This window comes from Anolis sagrei, chromosome 5, assembly GCF_037176765.1.
Source record: "Anolis sagrei isolate rAnoSag1 chromosome 5, rAnoSag1.mat, whole genome shotgun sequence".
Taxonomy (NCBI): domain Eukaryota; kingdom Metazoa; phylum Chordata; class Lepidosauria; order Squamata; family Dactyloidae; genus Anolis; species Anolis sagrei.
Window position 1 is genome coordinate 190406756 of NC_090025.1, and position 23143 is coordinate 190429898.

The 23143-nt window shown below is 38.6% G+C and overlaps 1 long non-coding RNA gene across 1 annotated transcript; it reads left to right on the top strand.

Moving 5' to 3' along the window:
* Nucleotides 1-217: 217 nt before the first annotated feature.
* LOC132775672 (uncharacterized) lies at nucleotides 218-22307 on the top strand. The gene is made up of 4 exons (XR_009631568.2): nucleotides 218-326; nucleotides 9364-9475; nucleotides 10149-10213; nucleotides 12084-22307. It is a non-coding gene; the product is annotated as an uncharacterized lncRNA (long non-coding RNA).
* The last annotated feature ends 836 nt before the right edge of the window (nucleotides 22308-23143 follow it).

A 23143-nucleotide genomic window follows, 5' to 3' on the forward strand; every position in this document is an offset into this window, starting at 1 on the left:
ACTCATTCCCCTCCGTGACGTGAAATCCAGCCGCCGGGATTTCCAATTCATCAATCCCTTCAAAGCGCGCAATCCCGTTATGGCTCCACCTCCTTCGAGCATGCTCATTGGCTTCTCAAACAGGGGGCGGGACTTGCCCCGTTCGGGAGATTGACCAATGGAATCTCTGCTGACGGGAGGCTGGGTGGTGACTGACAGGCGCTCCAGCCAATAGAAGTCCGTATCCTTTTGGCTCGCCGTCATTCCGCGCGTGTCGGAGGCAGAGGGAACAAGATGGCGGCGTGAGGGGAGAAGTGGAGGCTGCGGCCCGCTGGGCCTACGTTGAGGTAAGCGGGGGGCGATTAATAGCATACTATCTAATAGTTTAGTGTCATAGAAGCTGAGATGTGCAGTTTTGTGAGGTATTTACTCCATTGTGGAATTAATCCTTGGCTCAGCGCTGTGAGAGGGGCCCTGGGAGTTGTAGTTTTACAAGGCAATCAGCATTCTAGGCCTACGAATGGAATATGTCCCTCACCCAAGAAGGCAAAATGGTTCAGAGCCATTCATAGGGATGGTTGAGACAGTGGCAGCTTTGTATTATTATTATTATTATTATCATTATCATATTGTATTTAGTTATATAATTATATTTATACCTTGCTTTGCACGCCATATGGCAGCAAATGTGCAAAACACAAGATTGGGAAAAATAGGCTTATATTTCCATACCAAAAATATGATATATCATATTTTACATTATAATATAAAATACAGTACAATCTATATACATAAAATGCTCTGCATAATGAGTACCTTAAAAACAAAAGGACCAATCAACGAAATCACACCAAATTTGGCAACAAAATATCTCACAACACAAGGAGTGACCATCACTCAAAAAATTATAATTTTGTCATTTGGGAGTTGTAGTTGCTGGGATATATAGTTCAACTCCATCAACGATGGAATTGAACCAAACTTGGCACACAGAACTCCCATAACCAACAGAAAATACTGGAAGGGTTTGGTGGGCATTGACCTTGAGTTTGGGAGTTGTAGTTCACCTAAATCCAGAGAGCAGTGTGGACTCAAACAATGATGGATCTGGACCAAACTTGGCACAAGCACTCACCACATGTAATCAAAGTCCTCCTGACAAAGAGCCACCCACCCATAGATATAGATAGATAGATATGATTCACACACTCACAGATATAGTATCATAGATTTGAAAGGGACCCTTAAAGAAGGACAATGAGATGTTCCATGTTCCAGAGTAGACAAACCAGACACTCTCCACATCAACACTGACAAAGAAACCCACAAGCATCAAGACATTACATATATTAGAAACCAATACTTTCTCATTTCCTTTATTTTCCAGATCAACAGGCTGGGCCACAGCAACGCGTGGCAGGGGACAGCTAGTATAATTATATTTATACCCCTCTTTGCACGCCATATGCCAGCAAATGTGCAAAACACAAGATTGGGAAAAATAGGCTTATATTCACATATCAAAAATATAATATATCATGTTTTATATTATAGTATAAAATGCAGTACAATCTATATATATCTCTATCTATCTATATATAATGCTCTGTGCGTAATGAGTACCTTAAAAACTAAAGGACCAATGAACGAAATCACACCAAATTTGGCAACAAAACGTCTCACTACACAAGGAGTGACCATCACTCGAAAATTATGATTTTGTCATTTGGGAGTTGTAGTTGCTGGGATTTATAGTTCACCTACAATCAAAGAGCATGTGCCATGTTTGGAATTGAACCAAACATGGCACACAGGACTCCTGTGACCAAGAGAAAACACTAGAAGGGTTTGGTGGGCATTGACCTTGAGTTTGGGAGTTGTAGTTCACCTACATCCAGAGAGCACTGTGGACTCAAACAATGACGGATCAGGACCAAACTTCACACAAATACTCCATGAATGTGTTTCTTCATCAGATTCCCTATGCGGTCAGTGGTTCCCTTTATGTATGGTTAGGGGAACCATGTCAGGAGAGAATGCTTCTGGCCATACAGCTCGGAGAAAACTCACAACAACCCAATAATAATAATACAACTTTATTTATATCTCACCAAAGGGACTCATGAAAATCTATAGAAATAATAACATATATTTAATATATTATATATACTACAAATTATGATATAGTGCAATATATTATATAATACTATATATTCTGTAATAGTAATAGTATAATATATTAGTGGTGTATTATATCTATTGTGGTATAATAATATAGTACAATATAATAATATAATAATTGCATGTTATATATTGCATGTAACATTACTAATATTGCAGTACAGTGGTATAGTACACTATAGTAATATATAATACGAATATTATGCTATGCTAATAATATTATATATTGTTTATACATATGATATTGATAATATAATGTAGTACAATATGATACTAATAATACAATATAATAATATATAATAATTATATTCTAATATAGTAATACTAATATATTAAATATAATTATTACTGATATATAATATATAATGATATACTGTTTTATTATGGCATATTTGTATATTTTAAGTTGTAATGTTTTTGTTTGTGAACCACTTGAGTCTCCATATCGAAAGATTAAGCAAGACATAAATAAAAAAATAATTAAAATAAGGGAAACACTAAAGAATGCTCAAACTTTCGTACAGTATCACGTGCCAGTAATCCAGCAATTCATGGAGTGAAAGTTGCCAGATATGCAAGTTGGGTTTAGAAAAGGCAGGGGGCCTAATTTCTGATATCTGCTGGATAATGGAGAAAGGCAGGGAGTTTCAGAAAAACATCTATTTCTGTTTTATTGACTATTCTCAAGCCTTTGACTGTGGATAATAATAAATTGTGTCAAGTTCTTGGTGGTTGGTATAGGGAGACCAAGTCACCTTGTCTGTTTCCTGAGATATGTTCGTAATATATGTTCAGAACAGGTTTGTCCTCTCGAGGCTGAGAGTGTGTGACTTGCCCAAGGAATCTGCTGCCTCAGAGCATGGGGGAGTCTCTTCCTCTGAAGATTTTAAAGCAGAGGCTGGATAGCCTTCTGTTGGGAATGCTTTGGTTGTGTCTTCCTGCATGGTTGGATGAGGTTGGGCTGGTTGGCCCCTGGGGTGTATTCAAAGTCTGTGATTCTGTGGCCCCTTCTACACTGCCACATAATCCAGATTATCAAAGCAGATAATCCACATGATCTTCTTTGAACTGGATTATATTATGCCCCTTCTGCACTGTCATATAAAATCCAGAATATCTGATGTGAACTGGATTATATGGCAGTGTATATTCAGATAATCCACAATATCTGCTTTTAACTGGGTTATCTGCCTTTACGATCTGGGTTATATGACTGTGTGGAAGGGCCCTTAGGACCCTTCAACACTGACATAAAAATCCATATTATCTGCTTTGAACTGAATTATATGGTAGAATAGACTCAGGCCCCTTCTACAATGACATATAATCCAAATTATCAAAACAGATAATCCACATTATCTGCTTTAACTTGTATTATCTAAATCCAAATTGCCATATAATCCACTTCAAAGCAGATAATCTGGATTTTACACAACTGTGTAGAAGGGGCCTGAATATACACTGCCATATAATCCAGTTCACATCAGATATTCTGGATTTTATATGACAGTGCAGAAGGGGCATAATATATCTGCTTTTAACTGGGTTATCTGCCATATAATCCAGTTCAGTGTAGATTTTATACAGCTGTGTGGAAGGTGTCTAAGTCACCTTGTAAGTCTCAGTTACTGAGTGGGGATTCAAACCCTGATCTCCATACTCACAATCCACTGCTCAAACCATTACACTAACCCTCCAATTTGTAATAATAATTCTGCTATGTTTTATGCTAGTCAGGTTTCAGCTGGAGTACTGCATTGGGTGCCTCATTGAGTGAGGTTTAGAGAGGAGCATCAAGGATTATTAAGTATGGAGAACAAAAAATAAGAGGAAATGTAGATAGAGTTGGGCATGTTACCCTGTGGAAAAGTAAGATTGGAATAACATGATTGCACTTTTCAAATAACTAAAATGCTGTTACAGAATGAATGGGGTTTGCTTTCTGTTTGCTTTCTGCTCCCCAGGGAGTGGGACTAGATCAAATGGTTTTCAATTATGGGAGGATGGATTTCTGTTGAACAGTGCAAGGAACCTTATGTCAGGAAGAGTAGTTCGGCAATGGAAACAATTGCCCAGAGAGGCGATTTCTCTAGATGTCTTCAAAGAGAATTTGGAGAGTCACCTACAGGATAAAATTTCACTTGAGTTCCTGCATTGAGCAGGTGGTTGGGCTCAATGGTTTATGAGACCCCGAAAACTATAGTTCTATTATTCTGTCCCTTCTAGAACGTGAGCCAAAGCTTCTTTATTTTTTGCATACTCTCTTATAACAATGCCATAGTCGAGGTACCAGTGCTGGGGCTGATCTGTTGTTTCTTTCCTGCTTTCAAAAATAAGAACGTATATGCCAGCTTTCTTGACGAACTAAAGGCTTTTAAAATCAAAATTATTATTATTATTTGCTCCTGGTTTTGCACATGCCTGCTTACTGTTATCTCTTTTGTCTGGATATTTTTATCTTTGTATTGTCAAAGGCTTTCATGGCCAGAATCACTGGGTTGTTGTAGGGTTTTTTTATCTTTGCTTTTGGTTCACCTATCATCTCTTCTTTGATTGAGCAGAGAAAATGTTGTTTTTGAATTCAACTTGCACTTGGCTCTTCTGGGTTTAGCATTTTGGAAAGAGTATTAGGATTTTTCAGGGATTATGACTGCTCTGACTAGCCTGTATGTAGACTATGGGAACAGACAGACTTCTTTTCATTATTTCAAACCCATCATTTTCTGAATGAAAGGCAGAATGAGGAAGGATGAGCCCATCTGCAATGAAATATAATAGACCAGATTGGTGGAGGCTTTGAAATATCTAGTGTGAAAGAGTTGACAGATCTAATGCAGAATTGTTAGCGAGCTTCAGCAGATGGTCCTGGAAAGCATTTTGAATGTATTAATTCAAATGCAATGTATTCATCATTATAGACTCGGAGCAGCTGTGTCTATTGAAGCAGATATTGCTGAATTGTTTTTTTTAAAACATGCTTTGAATTTTGTTTATTCAGTTGCTGAAGTGACTTTGAATAGAAAAGGGAAAGATGTAGAAATAAAACAGAGGACCTGTTCAAAGTGCCTCATGTACCAGATTGCCTTACTGGTGAAGCCAAAAATGTTAGTCAACAGCTCTTGTCCTTTTTTTTTTTTTTGGCAATTGGTTTGAACATTTATGAGGGGATGGATACTAACAAATACACAGATTTGGGTATCATTGTTTTAAAGGCATGCTGGGTGTGTTCAGATTGTAGCACCCAATTACATCATTCCTCCCTCCTTTTTGTAAAGGATTGAGCAGCAGGATATATAAGTAGCTATTTGAAGGACTGCATAACCCTATATGATCTTAACTGAGCTCTTTATGGGATGCCATCTCTCAGTCATCACCTTCCCAGGCATGTGGTGGGAAGAGAGGGCCTTCTTGGTGTCTTTTTGCAGACTTTGGGGCTTCTTCTCTAGGTAGGATTTAATGAAATCTCTCCTTGCTCCTCTTCCTTTGACAAGTGAAAGCTTTCGTATTCTAACAGTATTTTCGGGATTGACTACAATAAGCTTGCAATGGTATGCTGTCTTCTTCATTTTTATTACCTTTAAATAGATTTTATAACGTTTTAATTATGTGGATTACTTAATTGCATTTTTAAAATAACTTCCTTATATTTGCACGTAGGTTTTTGTCTCCCGATTGGTTTTAATATTTTGTAAGCCTCCTTGAGTTCCAGTGTTGGGGATGAGATTAGAAATAAATTAACAAAATAATAATAATGAATAGTTCATAATTGATACCCCTTCACCTGCCTTCCTTGAATGCTGGGCTGGATGAAGCAGGTGGAGGTGTCCTGAATCTCTACTGTTGTGATTCATAACACTTTGTTTATTTTTGTTTTGTGTCTTCGAGTCATTTCTGACTTATGACAATCCTAAGGCAATCCTATCAGAAGATGTTTTTGGTAAGAGTTGTTTGCCATTGCCTTCTTCCAAGAATGAGATAATATGACTTTACAGAGATCCAGTGAGTTTTCAAGGTTGAATAGAAATTGAAAGTACTATAGCTTGCTGGCTCACCTAATACTTTGCCATCTGCTTTTCCTGCTTGTCCTGTAAGGAGAAGGTCCTGCTGAGTTGTGTTGTTTGTATCTAATCTTTATCTCATTTTTTTCTGTTAAAAATCTGCACCCATATTTATTGCTGTTATGTTTCTCTAGGTTTACTCTGGCTTATGGTGACCCTCCTAGGGTTTTGTTGGCAAAGTGGCTTTAGATTTGCCATTGCCTTCCTCTTAAGCTGAGAGGGTGTTACTTGCCAAGGGTTACCCAGTGGGTTCTGTGACTGAAGAGGGTCTTTGCCAAATAAGGTGAGGTAGGTGACTCCTAGCAAATGTTTCCAGTTAAGATGGGGACTTTTGGCAGCAGATGAATACACAAAGTTGTTTTCAGAAATGTATAAAATCATGTGTATAATGCACATATAAAACATAAATAAATTTCAAGTTTAACTTGGATTCCATCTTTGAGATACCTCATTATGTACATATAGACAGTCCCAGAGGTACAAACATCTGACTTACAAACGGCTCATAGTTTAAGACAAGGGTGAGACAACAGGAAGTGGGAGAATTGTGCCCCTTGGAAGGCAAATCCACTCCTGGAATGAGAAAAGGGGGGTCCACTGAAGCTTTATAATCATTCCTTGTTTCCACAGCCAGCCAAATTTTTCATAATCCAATTATCACTTGGTCAGCAAGTGAGGTGAAATCTTCTGAACAGAGGCACAGACAGCAAAACAAACACCACAGCGGTGACAATTCTTCCCTATGCACTCAAAGCTTACATATACATATGGAGTTACACTTTAAAAAACGTATCTGTTCTGACTTGCATTTAAATTCAACTTAAGAATATATATATATATAAAAAGAATATAACGAGCCTACTTTTTTGTTGCTTGGGGACTGTCTGTATATGCAAATACAGGCATTCCAAAATCCAAATCACATCAAATTCCAAGCATTTCAGATAAGGGATACATGACCTATAATCATTTTCACAGTGCTGACTGATTTTAAGGTTCCTTTCTATTCTATTCATTGGCTGACAAAATCCGTATCTTCTGAGAGTGTTTGATGGGAGTTGTTGGTATTGGTGTCATTCAACATCAATGCAAAATTTTGTTCTGAAATAAAATACTCTGGAGATGTAAACGGGACTAGAATGGAGGTTGTCTATCTTCCCAGTACTTTCCTTGCTGCTCTTTCATTAGTTAAGTATCTTAGACCTGTTTATAGTAATTTATAACAGGAATTGTAAACAAATGTACATTCTATGGTGTTGGCTTTAAAAACCATTTAATGAGGAGTCATTGCAATTTGATTTGACATGTAAACTCACTGAGCAGGATGTTGTGAAAATTTAAGGACAATCTTGATCGTACGGGGTTGGAATCTGCAATAAACCTAGAGAGCTAAGTCTTGCTGAGTGTGCTGATTTTTTCCCCTTTGCCTTTGAAAATAATTCCGCATTGCAGGAGCAAGATAATAAGGACCAGAATGCTCTGGTTCGTATATACTAGGGATGTGTGTGTTTAATTGTGCAAGCAGTGTATGTATAATGAAGCGGCCTTGCTTGCAGGTGATCCATCATTCTGCTACTGGGTTTGTCAGCTTTGCATTCTTGAGACCTGACTCCACTCCTTCTTCAATGGAGCTGAAGGGAGAAACGCTCAGATTTTACCTCATTCTTTTATCAAGAATTAAAATTACTTTATGAGAATGGGATTGCATGCAAAGGCATGTATTTCTTCATTTGTGGCTGCATTCATTTCAGTAAGGATAAATGGTCTTAAATGCTGGATAGGGTTACTCTCGGCTTGAAGACACAGGTCTTGTGGATGTGCTTTTGGATTCAGCCTCGAGCTTGGAAGCTTCTCTGAAGAACTGCATTCTTCCATAACAGTCTGCCTATGTTTTCAGATCTTCTGTTTCATCTCCTTCACATGTACATCTTTTGGAAACACAGGAGAGGGCCTTCTCAGTGGATGATACCAGATTCTAGAATTCCATTATTTAGATTGAAACTCTAGTTTATAAATAGGTGAAGTCTCCCCCCCCCCCCCCAGCAAGCATTTGAGGATTGCTTGTATAATATTATACTGCTTGGATTTTCCCCATCCATTTTAAAGGGTATGTTTTCATATTGTTTTAAATTCTATTTTTAGTGTAATTATATTTTAACGTTTGGCTGTATCTGTTTTAATTTCTGTAAGTTGGCTTGGGGAAAGGTAGCAAATAAATAGATAAACTTAACTTGCAATAGTCAAAGACTGTGCATGAAAAATACTTTTATTTGAACACTGTGTTTCTGGGAATTCTTAAGTGATGGAGCTTGCTGATTTTTGCCATCATGTTACTTGTATTTTCTTAAAGAGAAGAGCTATTTCATGATATATGTGATGGCCTGCATGGATAAAGATGAGGTAGAAAGAAGAAGATTGGTATGTCTCCAAACACTGTGGAAATTTGGCTGGAAATTATGATCAACTGCAAGGCTTTTGTTTATGTCCCCGGGTGTTGGGAGCACATGGCTCTTTTAGATGCATATGATATTGAGATAAAAACTGGTGTTCACAGACTGAGAGGCGTATGCTTGCTGTGTTTTACTACTGACCACAATTAGAAGCTTCTGATTGTTTTGCATGAAGGGAGGAGAAAGTATGTAAACTATATGTTACATATTATAAAGTGACAGCGTCAGTTGACAACAGCAACAAAGGCCAGAGACACAGGTTTAGGTTATAAGTCTTTCAACTGTTTAATATTATTTTGTTGTTGTTTTGAAGTATACAGTATTTATATTCCACCTTTCCCTGAAAAATTAAACTCATGGTGACTTACAAATTAAAATTATTCCTAAATATTGGAAACATACAAAGAAAATATTTAAAATGGAATTAAAAACACTTTAAAACAGAAAATAGTACAGCATGCTCTCAAATGGCCTGCCCTTTAAAATACTGTCAAAATAAATTTTAAAAATGAAAAAAACATGCTTACCAATAAAAATAGACCTTTCCTAGGAAGTGGTTCCAGAACCTAGGGAAACAAAAGTGTCCCGGTTTAATATGGAGCTCTTCAGTAGTTTAGAGGTAGAAGAAAGCTATTATCTTTGTCGAAAGCAGTTTGAACTTTGATTTTTCTCATTTTGTCCTTGCTTATCCCCAGGCCCACGTTTGCACCATATTGATTGATAGTCCGAAGAAGAAAACTGGATTACTGTAACGTGATGGTCAAGAGTTCATGGAGATAAATGATTTGTGCAGCTATGATACAAAAGGTAATTGTCTTTCCCTCTTGGAATTGTTTGCCCTTCTGCTTGATAGCTAAAAACTATATGCTTGCTGACATCCTCGGAATAGAATTTATGTTTAGTATCTTGTTGGTGAAACGTGCAGATCTAATTGAAATATATTCTGCATATGTACCTTTTTGGTCATGATAGATGGAGGAGTCCACTAACTTCATCTCCTGCAGCTCCCTCTATGAGTGGTAGATCAACAATAGGTGGGCAGGGGATAAAATTTAGCTATGTGTGGCAGCCCATTTTTGATCGACTAGTGCAATGCAGGATCCTAATCCATGTTATGCTTTAATCTGGTTAGAGCATGCCACGAAAATAATGCACATCCTACATCAAGAAGATGCAGAAATGTTAGCAGGTGGTAGATGGTGGAATTGTTCAATTTCCAATTTGCTTCATTTTTTCCCAGGGCAAAAATAGCCTGATCTGTTAGCAGTAGATCTAATTATTAGAGAGCTCTAATGCCTTATCAGACTACATATCCCATGATTATATAGTTTTCATTCTCATATAATCCTACAGCAGTAACAAGAATCACCTTAATTCAGATAATTGTGAGACAACTTTTGTAATGTTTTGTTTATCTGGTTTGATTTTGCATATGCCGACTATGAGCTTTAATTGCTCTTGAATCTCTTTTTTTACACAGGGAACATTCTTATGGTTTCAATTAAACAATTAGAAGCTGAGAAACAATTGTGGTCTTATATAACTGTAAGTATGAAAAACATGGATTAAACTTTATAACTGATAATGCTTAATAATCAGGTTTTTAGGTTTCTTGATGAAATATAAGAATTAGCATAGAAATGTAATCTGTTAGAAATCCCACTGTGCCTTCATGAGATCTTTGCTTCGTCTTCTCTGTACTGAAATGACTGAAAATCAGTATGTATTTTAGCAGCTTCATAAAACACTGATGTTTTCCTGATAGTTATAATTGAAATCTTTGAGTCAATTCACATTGATCCCTGAAGTAGAAATCTCCTTTGTATGCTCTGAAATAGAAAACAGATATGTTCTTTCTTAATCAGTGGTTTACATTGCTAGAGAGTTAATAACATTCTTTCAGGCACAACAAACACAAAATGGGGGCTTCTCTTCTCTTCCATGCATATCTTTCTTCCCTGGCAAAGATTTTCATTTATTTCATCAACTTACACAGCATAAGACGTTTTATTGTGAATGGAAATAGGAATAATTTTCTTTAGTAATCGAGTTTATTATCAAATGCATGCAATTTAATGGATTCCAAAGTGAGCAAGACTATTGCTATGAATGGCACAATGTTTTTGGGATAAATAGAAAAAGCAGTGTTCCATCTTTTGACAGCATCCTGGAATTCATCTGCAAAATGCTTTCCACGTAGGTGCGTTAAACAGTACTCTAGAGGCTTTTCCAGTGTTTTTTAAAGCCTGATTTGCTGAGGTGGTCCTATGCATTAAAGGTAAAGGGTTCTTCTTGACATTAAGTCTAGTTGAATCTGACTCTGGGGTGTGATGCTCATCTCAATTTATAAGCCAAAGAGCTGGCATTTTCTGTAGATGCCTCCAAGGTTTGTGGCCAGCATGACTGCTTGGAGCAGCATTACCTTCCAGCTGAAGTGATGCCTATTGATCTACTCACATTTCCATGTTTTCGAACTGCTAGATTGGCAGGAGCTGGGGCTAACAGCGGGAGCTCACCCCACTCTCCGGGTTCGAACCTGCGACCTTTTGGTCAGCAAGTTCAGCAGTTCAGTGGTTTAACCACTGTGCCACCGGGAGCTCCTCCTATGCATTAAAAAAGCAATATTACCACCTTTTTAAATGTATTCTGTCATTTCTATTTCTTTTCTATTGGAATCTTTTCCTACTGTTTTTCTATTGCACTGTAAGTTTTATTTAAATGTATTTAAATGAAATTGAAATTCCTAATGCCCTTTTAAAGGCATTGTTTTCCTCTGACTTTTAAAAAGCATTCTTAGAGATGTTGTTTTAGAATGCAAAAGTGCCAATTCACTGATGCACTGTAACTCTCCAGATATTTTGAAGGGGAAGAAGAAAGGAGAAAAGAAAAGTAATTTTTTTCTCTCGGATACATTTCAAAAACAACAAGAGTCACGAATAGAAATAAATTTTATCCACTGTTGCCGATAATTGCCAGGAAATAGTTTGAGACAAGACAAACATATGGATTTTTTCAAAAGTGCCAAAGACATCAACAACTATACTAAACTCCTGACACATTTGCGCCATAGTGCACATCCGTATACTGAATATTTATAAAATGTGTGTACTGCGGTGGCGCAGTGGGTTTAAACCGCTGTGCCGGCAGGACTGATGACCGACAGGTCTCAGGTTCGAATCCGGGGAGAGGCGGATAAGTTCCCTCTATCAGCTCCAGCTGCTCGTGCGGGGACATGACACAAGGGGACACAAGGATGATAAAAACATCAATTCATCCGGGCGTTCCATGGGCAACGTCCTTGCAGGCGGCCAATTCTCTCACACCAGAAGCGACTTGCAGTTTCTCAAGTCGCTCCTGACACGACAAAAACAAACAAAAAAAACCCTTTAATTATGTTCATTGTGTTCATTTCCAGGTTCTTCCCTGTCCCAACAAATGAAGACGGATTGTGAAGCTTTGCCTGGTTGTGAAGGCACTTCCAGCGAAGAAAAATCCCTCATCATCACCATAAAAGAAAATGAAGAACCATTGCTCTCTTTCTGCTCTATTTCCTTAACATAAATGTGAACTTTTATAGTAGAGGGGAAAAGATAATCTTGCCCTTTAAAATAGTTGACATTTTGTAGAAGTGTCAATAGTGACAGCCTGCTTTTCACTGTTTTGGCACACTACAAAAGCAACCGAAATAATAATAATTATCCATCCATCCAAAGACTAACAACTGTTCTGGCTGATAGTTGCCATAGTTAAGGAAAGGCTTACTCCTTACATTGCATTATGGAAAACCTAGCAATTGATGTCCTTTGAGCAAGTGGATCTTAGTGTATGAAAGATCCTGGTAGAATAATCAAGATATGATATGTGTATTCTAAAAAAAGAGAGTAGCCTTTCAAATAAATTAAAAACCCTTTGAAAATTCCTCAGCAGGGATTTTCAGTTTACAGATAGCCATCTTGGCATCTCTATTTAGCAGCTGACGTCCAGCAGCAAATAGTCCACTGTGTTGGAGAGCATCCTCCTTTTGTAAATCAAAGCAAATGAACAAAATCATCCCCATGTCTCAATCTGCCTAAAGGATAGAAACGGGAAATGTTGCTAAAAGTTGTTGCTTCTCTGGCAAGTCCTTTCCCAAAGGGGCGAAGCCTTGAGGGACCTAAAAGTGACCCCAGGTTCCCGAGGGAGATTCAGCAGCCAAAGGAGCAATAGCTTCCTCCAAGTCAAGCTCTTACCCAAAGGGAACAACAACAAATATAAAGGTATACATACTATTTTCCACTGCTTAGGCGAACAAAAGAGTAGACATGCTCAGGAAAGGGCTTCTTCACTACTTTCCTAGTGAGTGTAATCCACAGTTAAGGTGGACATTATAATTTTGACATGTTTACAGATTATTCCTTTTCTCTGTTGTGTGTGATTTATACATGATCTTTTTTTGGATAATAGCTATCTTTCGCCACAGTTTGCCAGGGCGAGTAGTTTCCTGGCAATGTACCCTTTTATGCTGGATTCTTGGAACCTAAGTAGCGCACCTTACATAGATCATCAAAATGTGAATGCCAACTTTTTATTTTTTAATTCCTAAATCTGGGTTAAAATGGGATGACATATACTGTAAATAGCAATTGGTTGTGGTTAACCAAATTCTGAATGCTATTTGATGGTCTGGTTAGCATTGGCAATAGGGTTATTTTATACAAGGGAAAGCAGTGATTCTCCTTTGGAGAGCCAGTTCTCTGTCCTGTGATTTAAAAATAATTTTACGAGGAGCATGCCAGTCTAAGCGCTTGTATGCTCTCACCACTTCTCATCTTATTTCTTTGTGATAAATGGATGCACAGAGAGTACTTGGTATAATTTTATTCTGCTGTTTTCCTCCATTGAAAATCAATTCCAAAGAAAGGAACATTTATGATAACTCTCTAAAACTGGTGAAAATATGTAGCTGCAGAAAATGTCTGGCCAGCTCATTAGCTTGTTATTCAGATTGATTTTTCAGTATATTGGGATCCCAAGCCGGATGGAAGTTCCAAATTTAAAATAATTGCATATCTTTTTCAAAGGTTTTGAGGGAACATCTATTGAAAATCAAAATTTGAAATGTAGTTCCAGATGTCTTTCTTTTTCTTCATAATTGATACTAAAAATGTAGAAGATGTTTCACCAGTCAGTGGGATTTTTTTATGTCTTCTGGCCCTTCCACGCAGTCATATAACCCAGGATATCAAGGCTGAATAACCCAAAATATCTGCTTTGAATTGGAATATCTTGAGTCCACACTGCCAGTGCAAAGCAGATAATGTGGGATTTTATTCAGCTGTGTGGAAGGGGCCTTAGTTACTTGACCCTTAGAAATATTATTTGGTGTGTTGTCGAAGGCTTTCATGGCCGGAATCACTGGGTTGTTGTAGGTTTTTCTGGGCTATATGGCCATGTTCTAGAGGCATTTTCTCCTGATGTTTCGCCTGCAACTATGGCAAGCATCCTCACAGGTAGTGAGGTCTGTTGGAACTAGGAAAATGGGTTTATATATCTGTGGAATGATCAGGGTGGGACAAAGGACTCTTGTCTGTTGGAGCCAGGTGTGAATGTTTTTGTCCCACCCTGGTCTTTCCAGGTCTCCCAGGCCATTATATGCTATTCAAGGTGGTCAGTTGAAACATTCACACCTAGCTCCAACAGACAAGAGTTCTTTGCCCCACCCTGGCCATTCCACAGATATATAAACCCAATTTTCCTACTTCCAAAAACCTACAACAACCCAATATTATTTGGATTTTTCACATTTTCATAATAGACAAAATCGAGAGCAGCCATGCCATTCACCCAAATGTCCAGCAAGGAAGTTTGTCCCTCCACCCATTTCCCCTCATAAATCATCTCCTAGCCATGTATTTACTTAAACTCCATAAGACTACATTAGGAGTGAATTTTAGTTATCCTGGAGAGAAAAGTCTGCTAAATATGGCCAGGACATCCTGTTGCAGTACTTACCCTGTAGCATACCCTTAGCAGTACTGTGAAAAAGGCAATGCTGCCTTAATCTTTGTTTTTACATGTTGAATTGCATTTTTTTTCCTCCTCATTGGCAGGAAATCTTTCCCATATGAAAGATCAAACAAATACGGGGCACGTGCAATAGTATAATATATACAATATAAATATATTTTAATACTTGTGGACAAAACGTTGCAAGTTGTTTGAGAACAACAAAATCACCAATGTCTTCCATTTTGAGATGTGTATAGTTCCATAAGCATTAGTGCTTTGTAGCAAAACTGTAGTGCCATTTTAGGATCGGTGCATGAGCCTAGTAGTATCTTTTTATTAAAAGAAAAATAACAATTTCAGAGTGACAAATTAATAGTGCTGATGGTGTATCTCATAAACTGGTACAGTTATGGTCTAAAGATGCAGTGTCCTCTCTAGGCAAATGGTAGCAGAAAGACAGCCGTATGAATTGAGGGGTGTTTACCATTAACAGCCTCCATGCAGCCAGTTACATTTAGACACACTAAAAGAAACTTCAAGTAAAACCAGGACAGAATGCTGAACAAAGCCCTTGCTCTCTGAGCAAATAATTTGTTATTAATAGGGAAAATAACTGATTACCTGTACTTTTTTCAGTTTCAAGTGATGAACAGTTGACATCGGGCTAATCTCTCCCTTGACAAATTCTTACTTAATATGTGATTATGTTTCGCATTGAGAAGGCCCACATACATTCAATTATTTAGCATATATCCCCTTAAATATTAATTTTTTTGAAATAATTTTTATTGAAGGTTAATATAGTTAAGTGGGGGAATATACCCTTAAAAATTATTTTATTGACACATCAGTGTAACTTTTGTTCAGAATGGTTTTCCCATTACTGCTATTCAAGATATGTTGTTAAAAACAATGATCTTAATTTTTTTTATCACATAGATCTGTAGGAAAAGCAGTTGTAGGAGTTTGCTTACAATTTTAGCTTTTGGATCATTTTTTTTTCTTACAGTCCAAGTACCACTTGCATTTTAGTTATTGATTTTTTTAAAAAAAAAATCTGAGAATACTACTCCAAGAAATCATTTATTTTCTTTTAAGTTCATACAAGTCGGATTGCTCACTATTAATTCATACATGTTGTTCTTTGCAGATCTGCAATTCTATTTTGTGTGTATGTGTATGTAACCAAAGCACTACTTTTAGCTTAAAGAGGACACTGCATTTTATTTCTTGGTCTTTTCTATAAATGGCTGCCTTGGTGAAGGAAGAGATGTTTCTGCATTTGAGTTGGCTGAAATTCAAAGGAAAGATTCAGATTGCAGAAGATGAAATCTTGTGAAATTAGTAGCTGTTTATAGGATTCTACCCATTCTCTCTTGTAAACCAAGAAGGTGGGCTGTTTATAGAAGAGCCGTAAGACCAGAGCTTTGTCCACATTCTTGTGTGAACAAATGTATCTGTACCGGTAAGAGAAGTAGATTTTAGTGCTTGGGAGAATCAATTGATGGAAAAATACCTCTGAAACTGGAATGCAAAATAGCACAGTATGTAGGGGGAAGAATCCCCAATGCAAATAAAGCCATAAGATGACTTAATAAATAGAACTTTAGTAGCAATAACTGTTTGCATGTCTTAGGAACTAACTTGCAGTAGCAAGAACTGTACAGTAGAATAAATGGTATTAACCAAATAGGTTTGTGGTGCTCTGTGTCACAGGGAGTTGCTTGACAAGATGAGTCTCAATTGGAAAGGTGGAATATTCCTCTCCTTAAAGGAACATGGCATGAATGCCCCAGAGCTGGTCCAGGTTTTAGCTAGAGTGTTTATCCAATTTTTTGCAACTTTGCTATGTGAGAAGAAGTGGATGAACTCTTACACTGCTTGTCTCTAGAAAGCATACGCTGTGGTGAAAGGGAGACCTTATAGAACTGGTAGCAGGTGTAGGATCTCTTTCACATTACATAATTACAGCACATTGATGCCACTTTAGTTGCTATGGCTCTATCCTATGGTATTCTTGGAGTATGTCATTTTGTGAGGTATCTAGACCCCCTTGCCAGAAAACTCTAGCATTTCTCTAAGCAAGAAATCTCTGGTTTCTGTAGGATACACCTACGGCATTGAAAGTGGTATAAAAGATCTGTGCGTTGCGGTCATTATCTAAGTCTTTCTATCCATCAGTGTATGGTATAATGTTTAATTGTGGAATCTTGTCATTTCATAAAACTGCTTAGCTGTGTCAAATTTCTTGAAGAATTCTAGCAAAGTATAGATCATCCAGATACCTCCACCAAGAGCTGTTGATGTCTCTTAAGAGATGTACTTCACCTTTCTGTCATGGAGATCCTGTGTTGTTAATTCATTTTTTCTTAATTTAACACAAATACTTTTGGACTTAAAAAGGGAAGATTCAGTTGAGTAGGCCTAGCAATCTCTTACCCCCCCCCCCCCATCACTCTAGAGAGTGTAGTAATACCTCCTTAAAATGTAGTTTGCACTAACCTTGTATGCGCGCGCATACTGAAGACCAAGGAAACTGTAAGTCTAATATGTAATTCTGCCTTAAGCAGTATTCAGCTGAAGAATATAGACCAGATTCACCTTGAAAATTGGAGTGTGTGCTTGACGAAAGGGATGTTACCTTTATTTCTATTCTTAACATTAATTTATCCATTCGCCACCAACAGTTGGATTAACACCACTTTGTGTTTAAGGAGGAAAGTCCTGTTTCACATGTATTCTGTGTGAAAACACATACATTCTTCTAAGTTAGCAATAGTTTCCAAAATCATGTTTGGAAACTTATTTTAGAAAAGGCACATGCAAAGATAGTTAACAAATAGCTGATCACCAGTTTTCCTCACACAGAATATATAGCAGCATTTTCCAGGACTAGGAATTTATTTGAAGCAGACATAGGTCGACTGTTAAAAGGGTCACATACTTAGTGTCAGTAGAACTTGCATTATTCCAAACCTTGTAGGCCTATGCTTTGCAAATACTTTTCATAGTGAAACTGGTGCTAGACACCACAGTGCTGTTGCTCAATTCCATATGAAATGAAACTTCAGCTTCCGTGTTTTGATCATGACCTTAAGACAGTGGTTCTCAACCTGGGGTCCCCAGATGTTTTTGGCCTTCAACTCCCAGAAATCCTAACAGCTGGTAAACTGGCTGGGATTTCTGGGAGTTGTAGTCCAAAACACCTGGGGACCCACAGGGTGAGAACCACTGCCTTAAGGGTATTTGCTTCATGACCGCTGTATTCATTGAGATTGGTTTGACAGCTGTTTAGAAAGTTACAATCTAGTTCGTGGCTTATAGATGCACTTGCACAGTTTCCCAATGGAAAGAAATGTAGTTTTGATCAGTGAGTCCTGTAGGAAGCATGTACTTAAGGAGTTGTGTCTAAACTCATTATTAATCTAGCACTGAAGTTTGTATCTATAATCACATAACGGGTGAAGAGAGTTTTTCAGCTATTCATGGGAACTGGTAGCCCATCCTATACATGCTTCCTTTTCTTCTTTGCACTGAAGTGATTCTCTTTTTAGCTCTTACTCAGCTTAAGATCAAGGTTTATTAAAAGCACATTGATGCTATTTTTGATAACCAGGAGGCCAATGTTTTCTTAGTAACATGCGCAAGCATGCTGACCCTCACCCGCATTTGTGCATTTTGTTGTCATTGCAGAGATATGTATTCTTTTCTACCTTCTGCAATGGCCAAAGTGTCTCAGTTTTGCTATACTAACCTCCCTTGTAGGGTTAGTGGAAAGCATGGGGCTCCAGAGAAGTGTCTAGATATGTCCCATAGCTGGGCACAGGACAATGACGCAATCCATTAAGGGTTTGTGGTGGCCCTCTTGCTCCACCAGCCTCTGAATGACTTGTTCCAGAGGTCTCCCAAAGTCCTGGATTTAGTGAGTTGGGAATAATAGCAGAACTCTTACCCTGCACTGAGCAATGCAGTGTCTTGGTCTTACCCTGCACTGAGCAATGCAGTGTCTTGGTCTTGCGGTACTTTGTCGCTCAGCCCTTGTGGTGATGTGACAAATCTAGTTTATAACTTCCCCAGTTTAGTGGAGAAACTATCTTTCCTACTTCTTCCTTTCAGACTCATTTCTTCCCTTTCTCTTTGCTCTGCAATGAGCAGGAGTCCAAGCACAATACAAAAAAATATATACAAAGGTGCCAATGAGTATGTCTCTCACATAGGCTTCCAGTTTACACATAGCAGACTTGTAAGTGGTAGTTTTTATTTTTTTTGGGGGGGGGGAATGGGGACGACCTTGCAACTTCTAGAGGCTAAGCTGAACTGAATTTGCTTATCATGACATGAGTAATTTGTATAGGATGGATGGAGGCATATTTACCGTATTTTGATAGAGGGGCAGTGTGATCTCAAACGTAAGCGAGTGCCCAGCAGCGTGGGAGCCTTTGTGTCATTGAAGAAAGACTTCGGCAAGAAGCTATTAGACTCTGCTTTGTAGAGAAGTGTTTCTCAACCTGTGGGTCCCCAGGTGTTTTGGCCTACAACTCCCAGAAATCCCAGCAAGTTTACCAGTTAGGATTTCTGCGTGTTGAAGGGCAAAACATCTGAGAACCACTGTTGTAGAGTGAGACAATAAGGGCCCTTTTGCGCTATGCAGTTATAGCACTATGATTCTGGCCACATCTGTATCTAAAGGTGGGATATATTAAAGTTTGGTGAAGTATTCAAGCTCTCTGGCTCTCAACCACAAATCCCAGATTGCATTAGGATGGAGTCGGGGCACTTCGGATGGCATTTGTAACCCTGTAATTGGGTCTCATTGTAGCTAGAGTTTGAGAAGTAGAAGGATGAAAAATGAGAATTACATCTGGTGGGATATGACTGAAAGGTTTCTCTACATCAGGCGTGGGCAAACATGGGCCCTCCAGGTGTTTTGGACTTCAACTCCCACAATTCCTAACAGCCGGTAGGCTGTTAGGAATTGTGGGAGTTGAAGTCCAAAACACCTGGAGGGCCCAAGTTTGCTCAACCCTGGTGCACATCAAAAATGGACTCTTTAAGGGAAGGAGGAAGGAGAGATAGGTAGAATGGTAACGGAGTTAGCTTTGATCGTTCGTTTTAGGTAGATGTCTTAATGTTTCTAAGTCATAGCACAATAAACATATCCACAAGGCTTAGCATTTCTTAAGGACAGGATGTTGCTGCAATTTACTCACTTGTTTCCTCCGTGTAAGCACTTGAAAGCTTGCGCGGGACAATGACAGTGACACAAGCACACAGGCGCGCAAACCGTCTTTTATAGAGCTAGTATTCTAATTATGCATGATTGAGATGTCTGGTGTTATCGTTATTATTACTACCAGTAAATTGATATATGCATTTATACATTATGAAGCAATAGGAACTAATATACCAATAGCTTGAATTTTAACTGCTTTGATTCTTGGGATTTATTTTTTCTTTTCTGTAGCGAACGCGCTGCCTCTCGAGTAAAATAAAAAGGGGCAGAGCATATAAATAAGGGAAGAAGCATGACGCCAAAACTGTGTGTTGGAAAGAAAAAATCAGCTGAAATTGAGCCCTTTTTTAACCTCTTACCAGGTTCACTGTGGTCCCTTGGCCCTGCATTGTATGAGCGTGGTGGGTGGCAAGATGGGTTTCTTGTACAAATAGAAAAGGGTGCAGAGTTTCAGAGTCCAGAAAAGTCAATAGGGAAAAGCCAAATTCAGAAATGGGAGTGGGCCTAAGTCAAAGAGGACTTTTGGTGATTCTTCAGGTAGTAAGTAGATAAAACTACGTATCAGCAAATACATGGAGTGAATGAAGTCAGGAGGCAGTCTGCACTCTTCTGGCATTGAGGACAGGTCTGAATTTCAGGTATCTTTCAGCACCATGGCAAGGTGAACCGATTTCAAGCCAGCAATAATGTACCTAACAAAAAATCTATACATTAGAAAAGTGTGCTGTATGCACTCAACTCAAATTGAAGCTTACTAAATCAGAGGGGCAGCATTTTCCTTTTACCTCATCCTTGTGTTTTGCTACAGTTAAACTAAAAGAAATACTAAGCATTAAAAATTGGGTGCCTTTCATGGAAAATATAGTTAGTTACATAGAAAACATTAGGCAAGCTTAGATCTTGTCGCTCATCCTGGATTGGAAATTGGTTTTGTTTATGTGAAACTTAGATTTGAAATCCCTTTTAATTGCATTCTGTATGTACTCATTTCTGAAGGGAAACTGTAGCTCAGGCCTGGGAAAATGTTGGCCCTCCAGGTGTTTTGGACTTCAACTCCCACAATTCTTAACAGCCGGTAGGAGCGGCAGACTCTCAACTTTACGTGAATTGTACAAACATTTTGGGCTTATTTGGCTAACAAAGGAAATCACCTATCTTTGCATATACACCATGAATCTGATAATTACCTGGCTTGGGAAATAGCCAGAAGATTTGCCCAACCTTTTCCATTCCCATGAGATTATCTGAACAGAGTCACAAAGGGTAGGCTGTTAGGAATTGTGGGAGTTGAAATCCAAAACACCCGGAGGGCCAAAGTTTTCCCAGACCTGCTGTAGCTAATATAAACATTTCCTCGTGGTTTCATTGACCTTTTCCTTGCCTATGAAACGATGTTCAAGAATACCTCTTTTCCTGAGCCTATTGCTGATGCCATATGTATACTGCCATTATCTGCAATGAGTATCTGCCAAATGTATTTATAGTTTTGAGTAGACTTGTAGTATGGACTTAAGCTTGGCTGCCCCTCTGATTTCATGTTGACAGGCTAAATAAAATAGGTTTAAATTATCTCTAAATTCCTCCTCCTCTTGTTGGCTGTATGTGTTTTGCTGGTTGCACCTAGTCAAGGGTGGAATTTAGGTATGTGCTACTTACCAACCTCTCACTTAATAGAATAAGGTTATCTAGAGTGTGTTGTTGAAGGCTTTCATGGGCAGAATCAATGGGTTTCTGTGAGCTTTCCATGCTGTCTGGCCATGTTCCAGAAGCATTCTCTTCTGGTGTTTCACCCACATCTAGGACAGGTATCCTCAGAGGTGTTTGAGGTCTGTTGCAAACTAGGCAAGTGTGGTTTAGATATCTGTGGAATGTCCAGGGTGGGACAAAGAAGTATTGTCCATTGGAGGCAAGTGTGAATGTCACAGTTGCCCACATTGATTTCCATTTAATGGCCTTGCAGCTTTAAAGCCTGGCTGCTTCCTTCCTGGAGGCATCCTGTGTTGGGAGGTGATTGAAAATGTGCAAAAAATGAACCAAAATTAAAGAGTAGCAAAGCTTCAATCCTTGGGGGAAACCTAGGAAATGTTGACTCTTATTACAGAAATAGCACTTATTGGTATATTTCATCTGAACAACGAGGGAAAGATGAGGAAGGTGTGTATGCTACACATATTATACTCCACTGCACAAATTGTGTAACCGTACAAATAATCTTACCCTGTGTATATATCTATATCTGAAGTTTTCCAGAAGGCAGCTTGCTTTTTGTATCTATGCATCCTTGGGGGAGGGAAAGAGGGGCGTTCAATTGATTCTTTTGAGACTGTAAAACAATTATTCGACAATGAACTTGGAAACTCTGCACCTGTATACGATTTTTTTAGCAATAAAGCAGCATGGGCTGAGAATGCACTAAAATGTCATTGTGTGGTTTCTTGGAGGAAGGAAATGTTGGAACTGAATTTTCTTGTTTATGCAGTTTGAATTTTGTGATTTCCTAATTTTTCAGGGTTTTGCTGAATGAGAGCATTGTAACAGTACAAATCATCTAGGAATTCTGCCCTGAATGATGTTTTCCTTCAGACCCCAATTTTCAAAAACTGCAAAATTTTAACTGAAATGTTTTTCTATACAGTATGTGGCATTTCTTTTGCTGCTGATCCCATCAGACAGACATTGTTAAATAATGTCTAATATATACCGTATATACTAGAGTATAAACTGACCCGAATATAAGCCGAGAGTGGGATTTTTGCCACAAAAACCGGGACAACTTATTGACTTGAGTATAAAGCCGATGGTGAGAAATGCAGCAGCTACTGGTAAATTTCAAAAAATTTACCTGCCAAGGAGGAGGTGAGAAAGGCCAGGGAGCAGCCAAGAGGAGAAAGGCTGAGCATCATCCTCTTCCTTTCCACTTCCAAAAGAAGGAGAGGAACAGGATGACGTTCAGCCCTCAGCTGCGCCTTGCCGCTGCTTCATCCTCTACCTCTTCCAAAATGGCATGGCTAAAGGCTGAAAGTCATCCTCTTCCTCCTCTTCCAATGCAGTGTCAGTGGCTGCGGGCTAAGCATCGTTCTCTTCCTCTCCTTAAGTGGTGGTGGTGGCGAGTGCCGCTTCGAAAGAAAGGGGAGGAAGAGGACAATGCTCAGCTTACAGCGGCTGTTGCTTCTAAGGAAGAGGAAGGAAAGGAAGAGGACATGGCAGCGGTGGAGGCTCCTTCCTCCTTTGGAAGCTGATGAAGCAGCAGCTTA